At 43.5% G+C, this 25478-nt stretch overlaps 1 protein-coding gene across 4 annotated transcripts in view; it reads right to left on the bottom strand.

Annotated features, from left to right (window-relative positions):
• Positions 1-25017, bottom strand: part of ANKRD6 (ankyrin repeat domain 6) — a 160736-nt gene extending 135719 nt beyond the window's left edge. For 3 of the 4 annotated variants that reach the window (XM_081094160.1, XM_081094161.1, XM_081094164.1), the window contains exon 1: positions 24845-24997. The gene's annotated coding sequence lies outside the window, so the exon portion shown is untranslated. Of the gene's footprint in view, positions 1-24844 lie in introns of all 4 variants that reach the window. The other variant, XM_081094163.1, reaches the window with a different exon arrangement.
• Between the last annotated feature and the right edge of the window lie 461 nt (positions 25018-25478).

Raw genomic sequence — 25478 nt, 5'->3', positions numbered from 1 at the left:
AGCTTGAAGAGGGTACGGACTCTGACCAGAACTCAGCGGGAAGTTCATAGTGCTGGGCCGCACACTCACCCGCTCCCAACGGTGCTCAGGACATAGGAGTCAAGTGGCTGCTTGTTGGACTTTCAGACTGAAGGAACTTGACCATGGGGCAGGAAAAGCCCAGGAAAAAAGCTACTGTCACAGAGATGTGAGCTAAAATTGTGAATTTAAATGGTGGCAACTAAAGTGGAGAATGACATGAAACGCACTGTGGTAGCAGCCTGTGTATAGTAGAAGCAGGCATCTACAACCTTGGGAAACCAATCCAGACAAGGCTGAGCTGATTGTCCGAGGTTCTGCTGTCAATCATTTTGCAATAAAAATTTTACTCAAATACCACATTTTATGAACAGGTATTTCCTTTTCTCCTTCTTCAACTTATGTTTGTGCTGGATACAGGAAAGTGAGGAGGTAATAAATTAACAGTCCTAAAGAAAATCCAAAACCTAACAGCTCTAGAGCCTCATTTAAAAAGGACTGAATTTATAAGACAATAATCATTACTCATGAGGCAAAAAATAAACAGACCCAGAAATGGGGGTTGCGGTTGAAGTCAAGGGATAGAGGTGGGACAGGGAGAAGCTAGGGAGAGAGAGACTCAAGGAGAATCAAGTTTGTAATACAAATTTTTACAAAATGCTATGCCTTGGAAAATTTATCAAAATACTACTAAAAACTCTAAAGACAGATTAAGTGGCCAGATAAATACTATAAAAACAACTTAGGTTAGCTGAAAACAGTCATAGCCACTCAGAAAAATTAAAATAAAAAATTTAATTGTAGCCCAGCTGGTGTGGCTCAGTGGTTGAGCATCGACCTATGAATCAGGAGGTCATGGTTCAATTCCCGGTCAGGGCACATGCCCAGGTTGCGAGCTCTGTCCTGGTAGGGGGCGTGCAGGAGGCAGCCAAATCAGTGATTCTTTCTCATCATTGATGTTTCTATCTCTCTTTCCCTCTCCCTTCCTCTCTGAAATCAATAAAAATATTTTAAAACAAAATTTAATTGTAAGTAAACCTCCAACTTCAACCATCAAAAAAGAACATCTTTGCCACGCCCAAGTAAAGAACACCTAAATATTTATAATTGGTAAGAACTCGATGTTTGCTCTCCTGATTTATGCAGATTTTACATATTTTTCCATTGTCTGTTCTTACTTTCAAATAAAAGACTATAGGTATTACAGAATAGTTCATTAAACTTTAATTTTAAAAAATAATAATAATCTAGACATGTAAGATAAGCATCTTCATTATCACCCATTAGGTAAAATGTGAGTATTTAGACTCTCTAACTAGATACTAGAACTTCAGGAATCTCCTTAGAGTGAGAGGATAAACTACAAAAAAAAAAAAAAAAAATCTGTAAGACCCAACGCCATACATGTTTGGTGTGAGTCACCCAGGGGGTTTTGGAACACTCTTCTGCTTTTTCTTAAACAGAGGAAGGGGAAGCAAGGGAGGGGAGGGGCTTACAATGGGGACAGCTTGAGAAGCAAAAAAGGTGGGGTGAGAGACACACTGCCTTAGGAACTATCTGTGCAACAGGAATTTTTACAGGAATATTTTACATTCCAAAAGGTGTTTGAAGGTATGAGTAAAGTTTCAAACTGCACTTCAGCTCCAGGTTTCACAAAAATATGTGCTTCAGGCTCAAGCCTCCAAATGCTACACGGATGCATGAAACCCTCAACATAAGGATGCATTCAGGAGTTGTATGTGCAGGAGGCATGAGCAACAGTGATCTGCCCTGTACCGGGTGAACTCTTGTGATACTCTTCAAAGAGAATCAGTGAAGCATAAATCTTTTGCAACGGCTCCAATCTTTCTAAGAATACCACCTTTCAAGTCATTTGGATACTAAGCATTATGAACTCAGCTCCACAAAAATCTGTGGGTCTTTTGATGATTCTACATAGGGAGTCCTTGACTAATACATAGGGCATAAACAGTGTGGCTGACTGTAAGAGTTTAAATACTAAGACAGTGTCCAGTAAATAGTAGAGGAGTCCATCGAGATACCATACTAGTAAGTGTAAACACAAAACAGGATTCATAATATCTACTCCGAATGAAGTACATAGCCCCACAAAGCAAACTGCAAACCGTAAGTCAACTCACCAACAAGTATCTGATATACTCAGAAGGAAAAAAAAGGGACTTTCCTATTGTGTACATAAATAATATACTTTGGATACTGTAATATTATAAGTATCAACTGTTTTGTAGTTTGCTTTTAGAGACCTCATGGATAAAGCTTAATTGACCAATCTTGAGGATTAGATTCATTAGCCAAGTTGTTGAAACTTTACTCCTGGTGGGGGGGGGGGGGGAGCAATGAAGCCAACCAATAGCCTTTTTACCTAAAGAGCTCTTATGAATTGATATTTTACAAGAAGGTGGATACTTCAAAAAAAGAGTGCACAAGGAATTCAGAGAGGCAGAAAAAGAAATACAAGAGTTAAAACACATTTATATACAGAGTGGGATAAAAGTACGTTTACAGTTGTTCTTATGGTAAATAATACAATAATCTATAATAATAAAAACATAATATGCTAATCAGACCAAACGTCCTTCCGGAGCCGGGGCTGCAAGGGAAGCCCAGGTCCCGGGTGTCTGCTGGTGTCTGGAGCACAGCCTGGGTCCTTGGTGCCAGAGGGAAGCCGGTGCCGGCAGCTGGGGAAAGGGAAGCCTACTGTTGCACAAATTTTGTGCATCAGGCCTCTAGTTAATAAATAATTTTCGTGCATCAGGCCTCTAGTTAATAAATAATAATACAAGAATAAACTTTCGTATACTCACAATTATAAACCTACTTTTGCCCCATCCTGTATATAAATGTTAGGCCTTCTTCATAATCAAACAATAATAAAAACAACGAAGATACAATCTTTTTACCTATCAAATTGAATATAAAAATTAGAATAATCAATACTGACAGGAGGGTAAGAAAACAAAATTTCATGTATTGTTAGCAAAATTTCTGGAGGGCAATCTAGCAATATGTGTCAAAAGCCATAAAAATATAAATAAATACCTCTAGACTCAGCAATTCTACTTCTCTTCATGGAAAGTACTCAAGAGCAAGATTAAGGTGCAAAATGCTTGTTAAAGCATTACATGTAAACCTGAAACATACCTCAAGCTTCAACACTATGGTAACAGTTTAATAAACTGAAATATATCCACCCATTAGATTGGAGATGGTTATCTTCTGCTAATTTCTATATTATCTATGTTTCTACTATGAATATGTATTAATTTTGCTAGCTAAGAACTTTACCCATAATGACGTAATGATGTAGATACTATTATTCCCATTTTAAATGTGAGGAAACTGAGGCACAAAGAGGTTAAACAGCTTGCCCAGGGTCACACAAAATTTGTCTTAAGTTGACCTAGCTCCGGAGTCTGATCATTGGACTACTTTGCAAACATTCACATTTTTAAGATAACTTAAAGCAAAATGCCAGATAATCTAATCTAATAAAAGAGAAACATGCAAATTGACCACACCTCTGCTATGCCCAAGCCACGCCCAACAGCCAATCAGAGCGACTATATGCAAATTAACCCAACCAAGATGGCGGCTGGCAGCCAGGGAGCTGGAGCAAGCAGGAGGCTTGGTTGCCCCGGCGATGGAGGAAGCCAAGCTTCCCACCTGCACTGGCCAGCTATGGCCTCTGCTCAAGGCAACAAAGTTTCAATTATAGAAGATAAATAAATCTCAGATACCTGCTTCCAGCCAGCCTCCACTGGGAGCTTGGGTGGCTGGGGGCCGTGGCCAGCCTGAAAACAGCCATCAGCCCCTCACCCAGGATGGCCACATCCTCATGGGGTGAGGGTCCCCATTGGGGGGCTGTGGCCAGCCTGCAAACAGCCATCAGCCCCTCACCCAGGCTGGCCAGGCACCCCAATCAGGACCCCCACCCTGAAGGGGCTGTGGCCAGCCTGCAAACAGCCATCAGCCTCTCACCCAGGCTGGTCACACCCTCATGGGGTGAGGGTCCCCCCTGGGGGGCTTGGTCAGCCTGCAAACAGCCATCAGCCCCTCACCCAGGCTGGCCAGGCACTCCAGCAGGGACCCCCACCTTGAAGGGGGTATGGCCAGTCTGAAAATGGCCCTGAGCCCCTCACCCAGGCTGGCCAGGCACCCCAGCGGGAACCCCACCCTGATCCGGGACACCCTTCAGGGCAAACTAGCTGGCCCCCACCCATGCACCAGGCCTCTATCCTATATAATAAAAGGGTAATATGCAAATTGACCCTAACAGCAGAACGACTGGGAATAACTGGTCACTATGACACACACTGACTACCAGGGGGCAGACGCTCAATGCAGGAAATGCCCTCTGGTGGTCAGTGTGCTCCCATAGGGGGAGCTCTGCTCAGCCACAAGCCAGGTTGACGGCTGCCAGTACAGTGGTGGTGGTGGGAGCCTCTCCCGCCTCCTCAAAAGCACTAAGGATGTTCGACTGCAGCTTAGACCTGCTCCCTGCTGGCAAGTGGACATCCCCTGAGGGCTGCCAGGCTGCCAGAGGGATGTCTGACTGCCAGTTTAGGCCCAATCCCCCGGGGAGCAGGCCTAAGCCAGCAGGTGGTCATCCCCTGAGGGGTCCCAGACTGCGAGAGGGCACAGGCCGGGCTGAGGGACCTTCCCCCTGAGTGCACAAATTTTTGTGCACTGGGCCTCTAGTCTATAATAATTACTTGCACTATAAATTCTTAAAGAAAGAGGACCTTTATGGGCCAGATTTTCAGGGCAAATGAGGAGGCCCACAGTGAAGCCAAACGTTCTCTCATGTCTCACCAGGTTGTCCCTTTTTGTTTGGGTTTTTAGTCAGATTATTTGAAAAGTTATCTATTTCCTCCTCATCACCATCCTCTCTCCCCTCAACACACACAGAAACAAAGCGTAATTGAATTTTCATGCTTCAACTGGCAACACTCTTGTTCCCTTCCTGGCCCCAAGAATTTCTTTCCTGCTCCTAAAAGCCAAGATAGGTCCTACACAAACAACTCCTTGGGTCTATCTAGACATATTAAAATTTAACTCATAATCCAGTATAAAATAAAGTATCTTCCATTTCCCTTACACACAGAAATGTATTCTATTTTCCAGGACATTACAAGGTAATTTGTACAGGAGTAATTTAAGTTCTTTAAAAGGTGTTTTTAAAATACAAAAGACTCTTAACAAACTATGGTGCATCACATATGAATAGGCAGGATTACAGGATCCCTTCCTGTGTATCATGTGACATTCCTGTTCTGGCCTCCAAACAAAAGCCTGACAGATGTAAGTGCTTGTAGATAACACTCTGAACCATCTAGGGCGCTTTGAGATTTCTGTAAGGGTGCACAGATGATCGAGTTGCAAGGGACTAAAGAAATGTTTTCTATATCTTAGAGGAAAAAATATTACTAATCAGTATAAAGCAAGCTCTAGCCATCTGTTGTTCTAAAACTGGACACTTGATCAGGTTCAAAAGAAGTGAAGTTCCTGCCGGTGGAAGTAGGAATTTAGAATACCAGATAAAATATCACCACTAGTGATGAAATTATCTTATTAAAGAACAATGACAGCTTTCTAACTTCAGGGACCGATAATAATTCTCCTCAGTTACAGTTCATAAAGGAGTATGTTATTCTGTTATCCCAGACCTTACTAAAGACAAGCCTCTCTTACTGAAGGGTGGTTTTACACCTAACTGACAAGTTAGATTAGTCCATATTTCCAGTAGCCAGATAGATACATTATCATATCTTTTTTTACAAAAGTGGACCTAACAAAAGATTGCCTTTCCTAGGAATGAGACTAGTTAGTATGATATCCTTCAATGATAAAAATTTATCAATAAACAATCTAAAATTCACACAGAACCATGAATGATCTCAAATAGCCAAAGCAATCTTGAATAAAAAAGAACAAAGCTGAAGGAATCACACTACGTGATTTCAAAATATACTAAAAACTACAGTAATTGCCGAAACCGGTTTGGCTCAGTGGATAGAGCATCGGCCTGCAGACTGAAAGGTCCCAGGTTTGATTCCGGTCAAGGGAATGTACCTGGGTTGCGGGCATATCCCCAGTAGGAGATGTGCAGGAGGCAGCTGATCGATGTTTCTCTCTCATCGATGTTTCTAACTCTCTATCTCTCTCCCTTCCTCTCTGTAAAAAATCAATAAAATATATTTAAAAAAAAAAAACACTACAGTAATTAACTGACTGCAAAACAGCCTGATCCCAAATGAATACAAACACTACAAACTTCTTTCACTACATTTTTAAAAACTAGCAGCTAGTCACTTCTAATGAGCCTGTGAAGTAAGGTAGAATATAGATGTTAATTTTAGTGCTGTTTTTATGATATGAATTTTATGAAACAGTGTGACAACTACTCCATATATTAGACGCAGTATAGTATATTAGACTCCATATATTCTACTCCAATGATTAGACAAACTTCCAGGGGTGTAAAGATTCAATAACATCGTTTTTAATATTCTGTTCACAAGTTGGGGTTGAATATGGCACTCATTTCTGCAGATATGTGAAACCCAATCCAACTACAATATATTAAAAGGCTTATAGTCTTACCATGTTTTAACAATGCTCCTAATTTCCTTTATGAATGGCTCTAAAACGTCGTTATGAATGAATGAATTTATGAACAAATCTAAAACATATATAGATCCCCAGAAAGATGAACCAGTAGGTTCTAGAGTAAATTAAGCCTGATATATCCTTGGAGGCAAAAATGCCAAAACTGACACTGCCCTATTTGGGGCACATCCTGAAAAGGAAGGGTTCTTTGGTAAAGACAATGCTGGGAAAAGAGAAGGCAGCAGGAAAAGAGGAAAAACAAATACGAGATGTATTGATTCTACGAAAGAACCCAGTGACAAACCCACATAATATTTTATCAAAATGAACAACTGAAAGAGGAAAGTGGCCAACAAAGAAGAAAGTGCAGCAAAGAAATGAAAAGTGTTAATATTTGGAAGTAAAATTGAATGGAATGGGATGGAGTTACAGAAGAAAGCTGGCCATGGGACTACTACCACTTGAAAAAGCTAGATGTGCAGCCAGAGGAACTTAAGGGAACTTACCTACATGAATGAGGAAAGTGTTTGAGGTGAAAAGGATGAAGAGACAATGCTGGAACAAACTTCACATTAAAGTAACTCTTGGAGATCCTTTACAACACAGAAAGCACAAAGGATGAATTTTGGAAACTGATCCAAACTTCAAAAACAGGAGTCTGAAAAATCCATCAAGGCACAGAAAAGATGCGTATCCTGTGTCATAAGGTAGAGGATGGGAAGAAGGTAGCAAACTGTTCAAACTACTCTTGATATGTTTTTACAAAGAAATAAAGGTTTAATCCTCAATGTTGCTAATGGTTTAAATGACAGTGTACTAAAGTTTACTATTTTATTTCCCAATCTACACTAATAAAAGAGAAACATGCAAATTGGTGTCACTCCACTACGCCCACCAGCCAATCGGAGTAACTATGCAAATTAACCCTACAAAGATGGCTGTTAATTTGCATACACAGGCAGAGAGCAAAGACTGAAGGCTCCGGCCCGAGTGCAGACTGAAGACTGAAGACTGAAGACTGAAGAGGCTTGGCTTCTCCGCTGTGGCCGGACCAAAGGCCTGGGTCCCGGGTGCTGGAGAAAAACCGGTGCCAGCAGCCAGGGGAAGGAAGGTCTATTGCGCGAATCTTCGTGCAACAGGCTTCTAATCTACATATATAAAAGGCTAAGTGTCTGTCCGTCCGACTGGTAGCTATGACGCACACTGACTACCAGAGGGCAGACGCTCAATGCAGGAGCTGCCATGACGTGCACTGGCCATTTAAAAATAAACAGCATCACGGACCTGGCGCCGACAAACCAACACTCAGCTTCCCCAAAGTGGGACACAGGCCCTGCCAACACCCCTGAGTGACACCCCACCAAATCGCAGCCAACACTGCCAAGACCCCATGGTGCAAAATGCAGCCCACAGCCCAGCCCAAAACGGTCGCTGTGGGCTCCGAGTAATGACGTCATACAGCAACACCCGGCTTCCCCTCACTATCGACTAGCCTCCTTGCATTCTTCAGCCCAGGAACCTGACTTGCTTTATAGCCAGGTGCAAACATTTTACAGTTTAACCAAATGTTTGTGAAGCGTTTTCCCGTGCCTCATCTCATTTGATCCTCACAGAAGTCCTGGAGTAGGTAGATAGGAGACTTGGTAGAATCCTATTTTCTTTTCATTAGCAAGATGTGAATAGAAATATTAAAGTATTTCTTCTAATTAATTTCCTTTCAATGTGCATGAATCCATGCACTGGGACACTAGTACAATTATAACTAAGGATTTTTAATGTTTTCACCAAATGTTTAAAGATCCCAGGACAATTGCAATTTCCCCCACTGATTATTAAGATAGCTTATAGGGGGTTCAGCTGCACTGTTAACCTTCATAGCACCCTCAAAGTGATCACTGCCTGCAGTTACTTTGCAAGGAGGGGGGATGCAAGACAGGCGGAGTTTCTGGGCTGACTGGCAAAGTTCTACTTCCCCACCAGCATGGCAGTTATAAAGGTATTTACCTTATAATAATTTGTTGCCGAAACCGGGTTGGCTCAGTGGATAGAGCGTCGGCCTGCGGACTGAAAGGTCCCAGGTTCAATTCCGGGCAAGGGCATGTACCTTGGTTGCAGGCACATCCCCAGGAGATGTGCAGGAGGCGGCTGATAGATGTTTCTCTCTCATTGATGTTTCTAACTCTCTGTCTCTCTCCCTTCCTCTCTGTAAAAAATCAATAAAATATATTTTAAAATAATAATAATAATTTTTTAAGCTAAAAAAAATTGTTTCTGTGACTCAAATCCATGAGCGCAAGGGACTAGTCAATAAGGAACCAACCATCTGTGGTCACTTTTCTAAGAGAGGGGGGAGAAAAGTAGGAAAGTGAATTGACAGAGGGCACAAAGGCTGCTGTCAGACATGAAACCAGAACCCAGGCCTTCCTGGCAGCCAGAGCTGCACTCCTCTCTTCAAAGCCTGCCAGTCTCCCATGAAACAGACTTCCCTGAAAGGGCATCTTTATTGTCCATTTCCGAGAGGTAATTCAGCTGGGTTTGGATGTGGAGGCCTGGGGTTTTAAGCTACATTACTTAATGCTAACCACAAAGAAAAAGACAAATAAATAGGGAGCCCAAAAGAAAGCCATTGACCATAAAATTTTTTTCCTAAATTATTTTTCAGGTGGAGAGGTTAGGCTTTGCAGAGAACAGTAAAACATTTTGCTTCCCTGGTCTTAGGGCAACAATACACTCAAACTTAATGAATGCCATTTATTCTGTGGGCCCAGGCAGTGCTACTGTGGATTTATGATAACGGAGTTGGTTACAATCAATACTTGGTCTTTTCTTCTAGACTTAGCACAGTAACATAACATTTCCCACCTCACTTAAATACCCTAATAGCCTCTAATGTAGCTTTTTACATACAAAATCCATCATGGCTTCTATTTGCTTACTGCATTGAGGAATGTGTTTTCTCCCCACTTTATACACAGCTTTCATTAACACTACCAAACATACTTTATATAACTGGGATATTAACTTTCATCCAATTCAGTTGGCTAGTAAATTCAGAACAAATACTAAAAGTCTCTAGTGATTTATTCTCCTTACCCCCAAAGTAAATACCCCTGACATTAAGGCAATGTCAAAAGGCTGGAGAAAGAGAGACATAGTAAGAAAAACATTTTAGATTCTCATACAATATTTTATAGTCTATTTTTAAATGCACAAACCCATGGTTACCTTTAACACAATCATTCAATTACAAGCACATTGTTGTATTTTTGAGTCTTTAAACACTCAGAGAAGCATGTAAATTAGTGAATTTAGGATTCTAAAAGACAGAAATCTACTGAGCATCAAGACAATTTGTTTTGGGTGTATCAAAATAGTAATTATTATAATTAAAATATTGTTGTTATTATTATAAAGATATCTGTAACTATGTGTGGTGATAGATGTTAACTAGACTTTTGGTGAAGATCATTTCACAATATATATCAAATCATTATGTTGTACACTTGAAACTAACATATCTCATTTTAAAAAACATACCAATAATCTAAAAAATGAATTTCTAAAGACATAAACTTTATTTTATTCAAAATGGCCTTTTCTCAAGGATTCAGTAAGAGAAAGGAAAGAAATTCTGGTATCTAAAGATCAGTTAGACCCATTCCATATTTTGGAGAAGGGGAAAGGAATGATTTAGAGCTATCATTTTAATAACAATAATATATGAGAAAAGTGTTCCAGAACAGTATTCCTAACCTTCCTGGCAATGATGGGCTCCTAAAAAGAGGATATACTCTGAATTTTATTAATTCTAATCATATATTATATATCCTAGATCTAAGGGAACTATTTAAAGGATGTTTTTGATAATCTCATATAGGATATTTGAAATATTTTTGAAATAAATTTCCCTAGATGTGTCCCAACCAGAAGGCATCTAATTAGCTGTAAATCCCTCATTGGGTAATAAAGTGTTTACTGACATTTCAAAGTACAAAATACCCTGGCTTACATCCAATCAAACATCCAGATTTTATTTCAGCAGGGTAGCAAAGACGAAAACTGTCTAAAGCACCTGATCTTCAGTTTTAAAACAGTGCAACATAGCTGCATCACATCAAGAATGACTGATTCTCCTTTCAAGTTTTTATTTATGTATTTTTTGGCTGGGGGGCTTGGGGGCGGTGCGGGAAAGCCGGGAGTGGGTCTCACTTTTTTCTGTCTTGTTTAAAACCCACCAGGTGCTAGGGAATCTAGCTATGATTCATTACTGGTTTTACGGCTCTTTACTAAGTTTTTGAATAGCAAATGCAAGAAAACAAAGGCTTCAGTGAGCAAGCCATTCATTAAGTATCCCATAACCCAGGATAATACTTTGTGAAGATTAAGGAAATTATAAACAATTAAATAAGCATCCGCTCTTAAAATACCTATAAAGCACCAGGACTTAGGTTCTTCCTCTCTTGGTAACTCCTCCTGCTATTAACTTTTACCTTGATTTTAAGATAGCCTATGCTAATTTTAACTTTAATAGGTGTCCTGTGTTCCAATGTAAACCAGTCACATTTGCTAAAGCCCCGGGGCCAACTTTCCTATCATTATTTCTATTTGGAAGCAGAGCCACAGATGGCTCTATAGGTGGTGAAGTCAGGCAGTGAATGGTTTGATTTACAGGATAAGGCGCGCGCACACACACACACACACACACACACACACACACACACACACCCGCCGCTGGGTCTCTCTGCACATGTTCACAATGCTGATGGTTAACACCCGCTGGGCATTCCCCTCTTGGTTCCAGGCTCTCCTGTCAAGTAGGCAAGGCTTCAATACTGGGTGAGACAAGAAGCATATCTAGAACTGGTAGAGAAACTATTTCTAGGGACCAAAAGACAAGTTGCCACAAGGGTCTGAGCTGCTTAAAGGATAGGCCACCGGCACCACCCTCGATTCCCATGCAGGTGTTATTAAATGTGCACCTCCCCAGACCTACCAAATCAGCATCTAGGGAGGAGAGAGGGGATCTTGGAATTTTAGTAGATTCCCCAGATGATTCTTATGCATAAGTTTGAAAAGTATTGGTTTAAGGAAGATAGATAACTAGAAGAAACATTTAGTAACTTGCCTGAAATAACCTATACTAGTAAAAGGGTAATATGCTAATTAGACCGGGAAACCTTCCGGACAAAGCCAAGGTGGTGGGGCCAAGGCAGAGGCGGTTAGGGGCAATCAGGCCAGGAGGGAAGGGCAGTTGGGGGAGAGCAGGCTGGCAGTGGGGGGCAGTTGGGGGTGAACAGGCCGGTGCGGGGGGGGGGGGGGGGGGGGCGTCAGTTGGGGGCGATCAGGCTGGCAGGGGGGGGCAATTGGGGATGAGCAGGCGGGCGGGGGGCTGGGGGGGGGCGGCAGTTGGGGGCGAGCAGGGAGGCAGGCAGGTGAGCGGTTAGGAGCCAGCAGTCCCAGATTGCAAGAGGGATGTCTGACAACCAGCAGTTGACATCCCCCAAGGGGTCCCAGATTGGAAAGGGTGCAGGCCAGGCTGTGAGTTTGACATGCTTGGTAGTGCATCTTTAATTCCAACATGAGCACCATGAAATAGTTTTTCCTTAAATTAGGACTTAAAAATTGTAAATATTAATTATTTGGACCCTTTTCTTAGGTAACACAGCCCAATCTCAACCAGTAATGGATAAATGAAGCATTATTAGAGTTAGTGTACACTGCTAAAGTTGTGGACCATTTTTCAATGACTCCAACTGGGTACTGGGATCTTTCACATGATCTTTCATTAATCCCTCAGTATGCCCCAGATGCTGGAGAGAGCCAAATGGCATGCTCCTAGGCACAAATTTACTTCAAGCAAATAAGATAAATACTAGGTCCAAATCTTATCGCTAGTTTCTCTTAAGAGCAAATAAGTACAAGTGACACATACATTTAGTGATTATGTAATACATTCCAAGGCAAAGACTGCTTTTTTTTTTTTTTGAGAGGAAGAAAGCTTCAATGTCTATTACCAGTCACTTAGAGTAGTTTTAAACTGTTATGATAACATTCATGAAGCCAATAAGACATGCATATTCTTGTTCTCTGCTAATCTTCCTCTGTTCCATTTTTCTCAAATGTGCATTTCTCTACATGGTTGGATGACTTTGAGTAAATTAAATATGCTTCATTTCCTAATAAATGTATGAACCTAAATGGCTTAATCCCATTTTTATTTGCTTACAAGGCAATTATGATACAATTGTTTCCGTATAGGGGTCTCACACTACAAAAATAACATTTTATATACAGATGTTTGTAAAGTGAGAAATAAATTATAAGAAAACGGTTATAATTAACAGACCAGTAAAAAAACTAGCACATTGGTGTTAGGTCTGATCAAATAATTAAATCAATACCCTTTCCTCTGGGAACTAACCTTTAGGCCACTTCACAACAGACATTCCACTTGCTAAGGCCATCATCTCTCCCCTCCAGACTTTCCCAGACTCCGGACCTGCACAGAGAATTCCCCGCCCAGAAAAAGCCCCCCTAGAGTCCTTTAAAAACCTCTGACTGCCCTAGCTCGTTTGGTTCAGTGGATAGAGCGTTGGCCTGTGGACTGAAGGGTCCTGAGTTCAATTCCGGTCAAGGGCACATGCCAGGGTTGCGGGTTCAATCCCCAGTTGGGGCGTGCAGGAGGCAGCCGATCAATGATTCTCTCTCATCATTGATGTTTCTGTCTCTCTCTCTCCCTATCTCTTCCTCTCTGAAATCAATAAAAATATATATTTTAAAAATAAAAATAAGCCCTAACCGGTTTGGCTCAGTAGATAGAGCGTCGGCCTGCGGACTGAAAGGTCCCAGGTTCGATTCCGGTCAAGGGCATGTACCTTGGTTGCGGGCACATTCCCGGTAGGAGGTGTGCAGGAGGCAGCTGATGGATGTTTCTCTCTCATCGATATTTCTAACTCTCTATCCCTCTCCTTTCCTCTCTGTGAAAAATCAATAAAATATATTTTAAAAAATAAATAAAAATAAATAAAAAACTCTGACTGCTGGTCTTTGAGGGCTGACGCCATTTTGGGGCTCAGCCCATCTGGTCTCCAGATGACCTAATAAATTCGTAATTCTTCACTCCTTTTGGCCTCGTGTTCCTCCATCGGCAACCCTAACAATTGGTATAAAAGATAGCTACATATCCACCAGAGTTCTGTTCCCCTTCCAAAGTAAATGATTATTGCTCAGAAGCAGCTGTCCAGCCAGGACTACATTTCCCAGGCTCCTTAAATTGAGGTTGGACTAAGAATTGGTTCTGGACAATGAAATGTAAGCAGAAGTGGTGTTTTTACTCACTGGTGGAGTTAATCTGGTTTGCCTTTTCCCTACTCTGTTCCTTTCTGTAACACTCACTGAAGGCTACATGGTAAAGATGGTGGCATTACAAGAGATTTTTTTTTTTTTTTTTAAATCCCTGAGTCACTTACAGAAGAGCTAACTAGCCCTGGCTGGTGTGGCCCAATTGGTTGAGCATCATCCCATGCACTGAAAGGTTGCCAATTCAATTCCCAGTCAGGGCACATGCCCAAATTGCAGGCTCAATCCCCAGTAAGGGATGTGAAGGAGGCAGTCAATTGATGTTTCTCTCCCTCTTCCTTCCTCTCTCTCGAAAATCAATAAAAACATGTCTTTTAAAAATTAAAAAAAAAATAGTACAGAGTTCCTGTGTACCCTACCTCCCACTGGTAGTATCTTACATAACCACAGTACAATGATCAAAACAAGGAAATTGGCATTGGTATAATATATTAACTATAGACCCTATTCGGATTTCGCTTTTTCTTTGTATTCACTGTGTGTGTGTGTGTGTGTGTGTGTGTGTGTGTGTTCTATGAATTTTATCATATGTACAGATTTGTGTAACCTCCACCACAATCGACACAGAACTGTTTCAAATCCCCACTTTACAGATTAGGAAACTGAGGCATACATTTTTACAACCAAATCGTCAAAATTTTTAAAACTAATAGATGGCAGAGCCAGGGGTCAAATCCAGTAAGACCAGCTCTGAAGCCGTGCCTCTTAACCAAAGGTAGCTATAAGTATTTAAAGGGCTTCTCTGTGATACTCAAATGCATCCATATGTACCACTCAAGAAGTCTGATCTCCAGTACTTTGATATTTTACACTATATATGGCATAATATAAAGTAGATACAGTACATCTCAGCATTCTACCTAAATTGGGCCAAATTCAGAATTTCATTCTGGGACTTACAGTTAGTTCACTTGGTATTTTCTAGCTAAAAAATAAGTTTTTAAAATGACATGAGACATATTATCCCTGACAAAGAAAGAAAAATAACTTTTAGTTTTGTGAAAAATCTGTACTGAAATTTTTCAAGTTGATTGTTTATAATTAGGTTTATTTTTTATTCTCAATAATAAATTCAAATCACTATTGTATAAGTATGACATCATAGGTCACCTTATGTCACTACATTTTTACCTCTCATTAAGCAGATATTTTAGGTAGTAGAACATCTAAATAATTTTACTATGGGGCCCTAGCTGGTTTGGCTCAGTGGACAGAGTGCTGGCCTGTGGACTGAAGGGTCCTGGGTTCAATTCCAGTCAAGAGCAGGTACCTCGGTTCCAGGCTCCGCCCCAGCACGGGCCCTGCCCGTGCAGGAGGCAACCAATTAATGTGTTTCTCTCACATCGATATTTCTCTCTGTCTTTCCCTCTCTCTTCCACTCTCTGTAAAAATCAATGGGAAAATATCCTCAGGTGAGGATTTTAAATAAATAAATAAATAAATAAATAAATAAATAAATAAATAAATCCACTATGGGAACAAAGTATTCTTCAAAAAATACATTTGATTAATACTGAACTGTCTTGTGCAATTTTAAAAGCTTTACAGCTGATTTAATTATTTTTCAGATCATGAACTTAATATGTGTTCATTGCAAGAAGCCTATAAAATCTCTATAAAGATACAGAGGGGAAGAAGCCCCAAAACTCCTAAACTCACCACCAAGAGGCAATTTCCTTGTATAGCAGATTCCCGTGGGCCTTTCCTGGTGTTAGAATACAATACAGACATTTTTTAAAACTCAAAACTCTAATTCACTGAAGAATAAAAATTTTCTGACCTTGGAATCACATTTTAGATAAACTGGTACTTTGGTTTATATTCTAGAATGTGAATACACATACACACGGTCTTAAAGGACACTACGCAGTAAGCTACTGATGCTCATAATAAAAGGAAATCATCAAGTTACATCAGATTAACAATCTCATTAGTTCTTGCTGGTCCACAGGCCATCAGGATGATTGGAGGGCACCTCTCTCCAGGACTGTGGGAGAAAAAAGTATTGCTTTTACACTATGTTTTGGTCTGGGCCCCTTATTTAATAAAAACTGAAGCTTTGAGAAACTAGAGCTCCACAGTGAGTTGATGGCCAGGACTACCCCAGGTTTCCTAACGTCCGTCTCACGTCCTTCTGTCTTCCAAGGCCCAGGATGTGCTCCTCCACCTCCACAGCCTCATCCAACCCGACCAGAAGACAGAGAGCAACGTCCCTAAAGCTAATGTGGAAAAGCTCACAACCTCAGGAGAACTAAGTTCTTTATTCACCTTTTGTCTACTTCCTATCTGTAAGGAAAGTGGACCTTATCCTTTTGTTTCTATTAATTTTAGAAACATATCTCAAAGCATATGTCCTTTACAAAACAAAAACAACAGAAAGGCCTTGCTGGTTCCTGTTTAGCTATTAAGATTGATTTAGTTTAAGCTACTCTATTCTTGTTACTATTTGCTAATCTCCATTAAGTTCACTTTTTTTGTTTGTTTACCATCATGGACAGAAAGATTTTTCATAATCTTCTCCATTTTTAAACTGAGGACAAATCAGTGATGTAGAAACTGAGTTAAGTCCATTCAGTTGTCAAGCAACTCCTAAATTTAAATGTTTTAATCCTTATACACTCTTCCTAGTTTTTTTTTTTTTTATATATATTTTATTGAGTTTTCACAGAGAGGAAAGGAGAGAGATAGAGAGTTAGAAACATCGATGAGAGAGAAACATCGACCAGTCGCCTCCTGCACACTTCCCACTGGGGATGTGCCTGCAACCAAGGTACATGCCCTTGACCGGAATCGAACCTGGGACCTTTCAGTCCGCAGGCCGACGCTCTATCCACTGAGCCAAACCGGTTTCGGCCACTCTTCCTAGTTTTACATGAAAACACTGAGTCAAGCATTTCCCAAAGTACTTTGTGTCTAGAATATCAGATTCTAATACTTAAATGGATGTTCAAATTTTGTCAATGTTCTAGGTAAAAGAGTAGCAGACAAAAAAGGGGAAAGAATTCATTCTAACCCACATTTTATTATCTAAACAATAAGATGTTGGAAATTAGATATAATCAGTCTAAACCCGTGGTTGGCAAACTGCGGCTCTTTGGCCCCTTGAGTGTGGCTCTTCCTAAGCCTTAGGAGTACCCTAATTAAGTTAATAACAATGTACCTACCTATATAGTTTAAGGTTTTCTTTTTTTAATATATTTTATTGATTTTTTACAGAGATGAAGGGAGAGGGATAGAGAGTTAGAAACATCGATCAGAGAGAAACATCGATCAGCTGCCTCCTGCACACCTCCTACTGGGGATATGCCCGCAACCAAGGTACATGCCCTTGACCAGAAATCGAACCTGGGACCTTTCAGTCTGCAGGCCGACGCTCTACCCACTGAGCAAAACCAGTCAGGGCTATATAGTTTAAGTTTAAAAAATTTGGCTCGCAAAAGAAATTTCAATCGTCGTACTGTTGATATTTGGCTCTGTTGACTAATTAGTTTGCCGACCACTGGTCTAAACCAAAGAAAGATTAAAAAGGCACAATATGTTAAAAAATAGCCCTAGTCAGTTTGGCTCAGTAGATAGAGCATCAGCCTGTGGATTGAAGGGTCCCAGGTTTGATTCTGGTCAAGAGCACATACCTGGGTTGCAGGGGACTACAGGCTCAATCCCCAGCCCTGGTTAGGGGAATATAGGAGTCAACCAATTGATGATGTGTCTCTCTCACACTGCCGTTTCTCTCTCTGTCTCTCTCCCCCTCCCTTCCACTCTCTCTGAAAACCAATGGAAAAATATCCTTGGCTGAGGATTAACAAAAATAAATAAATAAATAAATAAATATAAATAAATAAAATGCCGATGGGACTCTTCCTCTGGGGAGCACACTCCTGCCTGTCCCTTTTCCCTCTTCTTCCCCACAAGTGCGTTACCTCTGCCTTTCTCTCTCCTAAGCTCCAAGGGTCCTTCTTTTGCTTCTGTAACTTGTTTCCTGAGTCTACTCGGCCCAACTAGCTCACTTCTACTACCTCTGTAACTTTCTAAATAAACTTTCTCTTATAATTTGAGTTCTTGGCTCTGAAATCTTTCTTTGCCAAACTCAAGAACCAAGGTCCAATTTTACGACCAACACCACTGATAACACAACCATTAGAATTATCCTTAAAATAAAAATTAAAAAAGCAACTGACAATTTATGGGCATCAAATGGAAAAAAAGGAAACATTTGTTAACAAGAATCACATTGTTTCTCCACACAAATATTCAATTTTTTATAGAGGGGGAAAAAACATTAGGATAAACAAATAAAACAAACAGATAAAAATTGTATCCACCCATATTTATTTCAACTTGTAAGCATCACCTGTGATTCTGTACAGGCTTCCCAACAATAAATACTGGAAGAAAGCAACAATAAAAATAACAACCACACGAGGAAAATACGACGTTTCAGTGCATTCTCACAAATTGTTAATATATCACCAGGTCCTAGCTTAGGCCTGGACAATAACAGGACACGGGAGGGAAGGTCTATGCTTTCTACAAGGCACCATGACGGTCATCTGCAACATCCTTATTCAAGTCAGCTTTCCTGGGAGGGTTAACAGGTACCACTTATTGAGAGGAAATATTTGTGGTGCCGTTGAACATAACTGTTTCATCTGCAAAGATGATCTGTCTCTCTGTGCTGTAAGTTGATCTGTCTCTCTATACTGTAAGTATCTACATAAATTAAATCCTACTCGAAACATTTTTGGGCCTGGGACCCAGGTCCAAACTTCCCAAGACAAAGTACCTTCCTCCTGAACTCAGAAGTGCACTGGTCCAGGCTCAGGCCTCCGATCAGTTATGAGCTCCTCCCACACCAGGGCACATATTGGCAAGTGGAAATGAGCACCACAATAATGGCCTGAAAAATCAGTGCCTGCCACAGTGGTGCGTCACAGTTTGCTATTTGAAAAATGATAAATCATTTATAATGTGTACTACTTCATAACTTATTTGCTAAGATTGAGATTTCAGGCCCTGGCTCTTCTTAAATAGGGACAATGATATATATATATATATATCTCCTATTACTGGGCATTTATTTAGTACTAGAGGCTGGGTGCACAAAAATTTGTGCACTCGGGGGGGAGGGGGAGGTCCCTCAGCCCAGCCTGTGCCCTCTCGCAGTCTGGGACCCCTCGGGAGATAACGACCTGCTGGATTAGGCCTGCTCCCGGGTGGCAGAGAGCAGGCCCAATCCCTAGGTCCTAGGTGCAGCCCCTGGTCAGGCTCAGAGCAGGGCCGATTGGGGAGTTGGGGCGCTGCCCCGTCATGCACAGAGCAGGGTGGATCGGGAGGCTGCAATGCCACCCTCAGTCACGCTCAGGGTAGGGCCGATTGGGGGGTTGGGGCACCGCCCCCTGTCACACTCAAGTCAGGGTAGATGGGGAGGTTGCGGCGCCACCCCCTGTCATGCACAGAGCAGGGCTAATCAGGGGGTTGGGGTGCTGCCCCCTGTCACTCACAGAGCAGGGCCCATCAGGGGGGTTGGGGCTCCGTACCCTATCAGGCACAGAGCAGGGCTGATCAGGGGGTTGGGGCGCTTTCCCCTGTCACGAACAGAGCAGGGCCGCTAGGGAGGTTGTGGCCCCGCCCCCTGTCACACACAGAGCCGCAGGGCGATCAGGGGGTTTGGGCGCTGCCCCCTGTCACACTGATCCCGGTGCCAGGAGGCCTCTCAGCTCTGCTGATCCCGGTGCTGGGAGGCCTCGCGGTTCCGCTGATCCCGGTGCTGGGAGGCATATTACCCTTTCACTATATAGGATAGAGGCCTGGTGCACAGGTGGGGGCCGGCTGGTTTGCCCTGAAGGGTGTCCTGGATCAGGGTGGGGGTCCCCACTGGGGTGCCTGGCCAGCCTGGGTTAGGGGCTGATGGCTGTTTGCAGCTGGTCACACCCCCTTCAGGGTGGGGGTCCCCACTGGGGTGCCTGGCCATCTGGGTGAGGGGCTGAGGGCTGTTTTCAGGCTGGTGGGTGACTGAAGCTCCCAACTGCTCCTTTTTTTCTTTTTTTTTTTTTTTTATTCTGGGCCAGCTTTAGCTCTGGCTCCAGCTCTGAGGCCTCTGCTGCTGAAAGCAGGTATCTGGTTTGTTTGGGTTCTATAATCGAAACACTGTATCAACTCCAGCTCTGAGATCCCGGCAGGCTGAAAGCTGGTTTCTGGGGTTTTGTTTAGCTTCTATATTTGTAACAATGTTTCAAACTGCAAGCTCAGAGGCCGGCAAGGCAGGCGGGGAATGTTGGTTTCCTCCGTCACTGAAGCAAGCAAGCCTCATGTTAGTTTCAAGCTGCCTGGCTGCCGGCTGCCATCTTGGCTGGCAGTTAATTTGCATATCGCCCTGATTAGCCAATGGGAAGGGTAGCGGTCGTACGCTAATTACCATGTTTCTCTTTTATTAGATAGGATATTTAGCAATCATAAAAAAGCTACCAGCGAGCTCTCCCTCTCTGGGGCACACCCGTCGTGCCCTTCTCTTCCCCCTCTTCTCCACCTCAGGGGCGGTACCTCTACCTTTCTCTCTTCTAAACTCCAAGAGCCCTTCTCCTGCCTCTGTAACTTGTTTCCTGAGCCTACACAACCCAGCTGGTTCTCTTCTGCAACCTCTGTAATTTTCTAAATAAACTTCGGGGGAAGGGGGGGAGAAGCTACCATTTTCTTGAGACTGTTATATTCCAGGACTTTCATTGATGCCTTTTAATAAATACATTACCTACTTTAATCCTCTTAATGACCCTACAAGGAGGCTTTAGACATTCCATTTTATATAGATGAGAAAACCATACAGCCTACTCCACATAGAAGCTTAACCTGGGGCCATTTCAAGCAGACCTTTCCTTTGCCCAGCAATTCCCAAGCTGAACACCAGTACTGTGAGTGCTGTAGTAAATCCATAGGGGCAACTTAGGATATTTAAACATTTCAAGGAAAACATACGTAGTGTACTTAACATGTTGGACACTGCTGAACCTACAAACTGGAGGTAGTTCACAGCCTCCACATCAGATCACATTGCATTCATATCAATGGCATCATATCTTTGCAAAGTTTGGGTTTTCAGTGGTTGCAGTGATAAAAAGCAGGTGCTGCAGAAAAATTAATGTGGAACAGGAAATGAGAGTGGTGGGATCCAGTCAGATCGCAAGATTTGCAAAGTAGTACAGACACATCTTGTTGCTAATTGTGGTTATATTAAGAATGATATTTTTAAAATGTTGTTCTTTCAATTATGTGTATTATTTTTTCAAACATCTTCTATGTTGTTTGGGCACAAGCACTTATTACGTTGTCTGAGCCTAACTACTACTTAACCTAGGGCAGTTCGAAAAAATTACTGAGATACTAGGGCACAGGAACCAAGTTTAGGAATCTCTGCTTTAACAAGTGACAGAGTTGTGAGCACTGGGTGACCCTGAAGAAATGACTTGAAACAAAGTCCATAACACAAACATCATAATCAGAAAAAGAAGAATTTGTGTTAGAACCATTTTTAAAGGTCACTCTCAAACAGCTTACTCCTTCAAATCCCAAACAATGTCCCCTGGATAATTTGTATATATATATAAAAAAAATTCTAAGACACCTGCATGCAAATTACTGTTGTTTTTTTTTTCCAATTCTTAGGGACTCGAGCAGAGCTTTTAAAATTATAGGCTCCAAGCCATGTTGAAAGAGACTGGGCTTCCCCTACACAGAGAGAACACACCCCTCTGCAGCAAGGAAAGGGGGCGCCTGTGCCAAGGTGGGGGGTGGAGCAGGGACTTGAGAGACTGCCCCATCCCAGTACTTTGATACATTCAGCTTTTCTGTGGTTTTTCAGCATATTCTCAATAATTGCTCTTAATTTCTATAAGACTGCTCCAGGGTATTGTGTAAATCCTAGCTTGGAAACTTCCCTCCCCCAGAGTTGTCCATATGTCAACCAATGGTCATTAAAGCAAGTTTGGTGCCAATAGGAATCCCCAATTTGGGGTGTGGTGAAGAAGAAAATCGAAAATTCTATTCAGTGTAAAGAGCTCAATTGTGACACAGCAGAGCTGTGAGAACAGCACAGCTGTGAGCTCAATAGTGTTAACTCAATCATGAAATAGCACAGCTGTGAGGCCCAGCCTCCCGTGAGGTCCCTCTCTGGCTCGAAAGCTCTACCCTGCTCTTCAGAGACACCTGTGTCTCAGCTTCAGCTCCACCCTGGGAAAACCCCAGCCCTCAGTGACAAGAGAAAGTTAAGGACATGCACTGAGGGGGGATGGGGGAGGGGGGGAGCTGACTTATATAGAGAGAAGTCTCTACCCCTGATCCCTGATTGATCTACCCTCATGCAAATGAGGGCTCCAAATCTTCACAGTTTGATTGGGCCAGAAAGCACCATCCTGGTTGGTCAAAATAGAGCTGTTCTGATTAGTCAGTAAAGATGCTAATGTGGATATAGCTGTGCAGTTTCTATTGGACAGGGAAAGTCTCAGTCCTATTGGCTGAAATACAATTCCAAGAACTCCTTCATAAGGGATGGCTCAGGTGGCAGGAATACCATGCAGGCAAGCAGTTCAATGCAGGAGGCAGGTAATTTAGTGCAGGTTTCTCCCACTGTTCAGAAACAGCTGCCAGGCTCTGTTTTTTAATTTGAGTCCAGTTAGCTACCAGGAGTCCTTCTTGGTAGTTATCTTCTTTCTCTGGATCAACACATATCAAATATTAAGTGCGAAAATCAAAGGGAAATGAACACAAATCCAAACTAGTGGTTCCTTATGGGGGAGAATAAGTGAGTAGATGCCATGGGGAGGGGTACTAGGGGATCCAAGGACCTGGACATGCTCCAATTCCTCAGCGGGGTGATGGGTACTTGGGTGTGTGTTCTGTTCTTATTCTTTAAATTGTACCTCTAAGTTTTATACTTTCTGAATGTGTATTTCACAGCAGCAACACCAGAATTTCTATACAGAAGGGCCATAGGAGTTGGAGGTGTGCCTTGTCTCTAAGCCAGTGGTTCTCAACCTTGGCTTACTAATGTTGTGGCCTCACCCCATAACAAAGAAACAGAATTTCCGGAGGGTGAGGCCCAGAAATCAGAATTTTAAAAAGATTCCCAGGTGATTCTAATGTGCAGCCAAGGTTGAGAACCACTGCTCTAAGCACAGTTGGATCACAACCCATCTGCTTTTACTTCAGCATATGCTTATCTGGATGGGCTATGGAGGAGTTGATGAGTTTAAGTGGAAAGCTGTGGTTACCTTTGGAGTTACTAACCACAAACAAAGAGTTAACAAATTAGCATTTCTTTTTTTAATATATATTTTTATTGATTTTTAGAGAGAGAGGAAGGGAGAGAGAGGAACATCCACCAGTTGCCTTCCGTATGCACCCTTACCAGGCATCAAGCCCGCAACGTAGGCATGTGCCCTGACCAGGAATTGAACCAGCAACCTTTCAGCTCAAGGGACAACACTCAATCAACTGAGCCACACTGACCAGGGCAACAAATTAGCATTTCTTATCACCCTTGATCTATACCTTCTAACAATATGCAAGTAGTTGTTCTTTTGTCTCTTTTATTCTTCTTCATCCTCTTCTCTCTCCTCCCCACTTATGACACAGAGGATAGAAAACTCTTTCGATTTTAATTTATACCTTAATTTAAAAAATGTATTTGTTGTTCATATGCTAAGCACCTGCCAGGAATGATAGAAGCTAAACATGTATCGCTGCACCTACTAAGGGTAAGAACAATAGGTTACTATTGCTATTTTAAGGCTGGAAGAGCCTCCCTCAGGGGCAATCAGTGGACCCAGGTGTGTGTCTTCATTGCCCAGGTTATTTCCATTGACCTAAACACGAGTGAGTATCACCAACCAACTGGTTCACAAAAGGAATGCCTAACGTTTCAGAGCAGTACGCCAGGCATTTTACTCGCATCATTTCATTTCCACGATACTACCGGGTTATGCATTATACACCCAATTTACCGTTCTAAAACCCGAACTTCACATAAGTGGGCTTTCCAAAAGCACACACCGAACAAGTGGTGGCATCAGGACTGTCTCAAAGCGGATTTCTTCACCACTCCCTGAACCATCTCCCCCAGGCTCAGGGAAACCGTTCTTGACCAGCTTTACGAAACTGGAGGCCCTCTCTGGTGACAAACAGCGCTCCGCTTCCTCCCCTCCCGCCCCCCAAACTACGGGAGGCGCCGCACCGAAATTCCCAAGGCAAGAGTGCGCCAGCCACATCTGAAGGCTGAGCCCGGGCCAGCGCGGTCTTCCCGGGGCAGGACAGCCCCCGCCCCCCGCGCCCCGCGCCTGCTCCTCTCCGGCGAGGGGAAGGGGGGCGGACTGCGGCGCGCCCGGGCCCAGCCTGGTCACTCTGAAGCCGGCCCGAAGGCCCGAGGACAGCGCGGAGCGCCAGGCGACAAGAGGGGACCCTCCTCTGCGCCTGCACTCCGCGTCCGGGAGCCATACCTGGTGACCCCGCAACTCCACCATCACCACTGACTTCAAACTCTTTGAACTCACTCAAGAAAGAGGAGGGGGGCGAGCAAAGGCGAGAAAGTTCTCTGCTCCCCGCTCCCCAACCCCAACCCCCCCGTCTATATTCTAGGGAGGTAACCAAAGCAAAGCGATAAGGAAGGGGCCCCAGGAAGACCCCCTCCGGCCCTGGCTTTCCCAGAGGCCGCAGGAAAGAAGGCAACGCGTTCCGTTTGAGTCCCTTCCCCAAGCAGACAGCGGTCTGGGGCGCCCCTATCCCCGGCGTCGGACCCCCCAGATCAGAGGTCCCCGGGAGTGGGGGCGCCGGTGCGCGGAACGCACGGTACCTTTTTCTCCTGCGCTGGACGTCCGCGCTGCAGGAACTGATGCCGGGGACAGGGTTGGAGTGAAGGGAGATGCTGGGGACGGGCTCCCGCTGGCTCCGGCGGCCCCTGGGCCTCGGCGCCGCCCCGCGCCGCCGCCTCCAGCCGCCCGCTCTCTAGGCTGCGCTCCCCGCTCCGGCAACTTACCTGTGGCCGCGCCCGCCCGCCGCCGGCTGGGCCCTCCGCCCCGCCCCGCCCGCGGCTCCTAAGCTGGGGCCGCAGCGCCCCGCAGCGGCCGGCGGGGCACGGTGGGGGCCCGGGGAGGTGGGGCCGTGGTCGGCAGCCCGCTCACAGATGGGGCCGCTACCCCTTTGCCCAGGACCGAGAGGTCTCCTTCGCAGAGTGGGAGGAAAGGGAGCTGCGCGGGGTGAGGTTTTCCGGGCAGCGGTTGCCCGGAGGTCTATGGGAGGGAGAAGGGAGTTGGGAGGAGAAACCATCCCTCAGCCCGCGGCCAGTGGGTGTTCGGTATCCTCGTAGTTCACGGAGCTGTGGTCGCTCAATGGAAGCGAACGTCAATGCCGACTGACCCAGCGGGCTGGGGAGGGGAAAGCAAGCCTTTATTCCAAACAGCTGGACGGAGCCAGCCTATGAAGCAGGC

The sequence above is a fragment of the Myotis nattereri genome (genome assembly GCF_964212035.1).
Source record: "Myotis nattereri genome assembly, chromosome: 6".
Classification (NCBI taxonomy): domain Eukaryota; kingdom Metazoa; phylum Chordata; class Mammalia; order Chiroptera; family Vespertilionidae; genus Myotis; species Myotis nattereri.
This window is presented reverse-complemented; position numbering and strand designations above follow the sequence as displayed.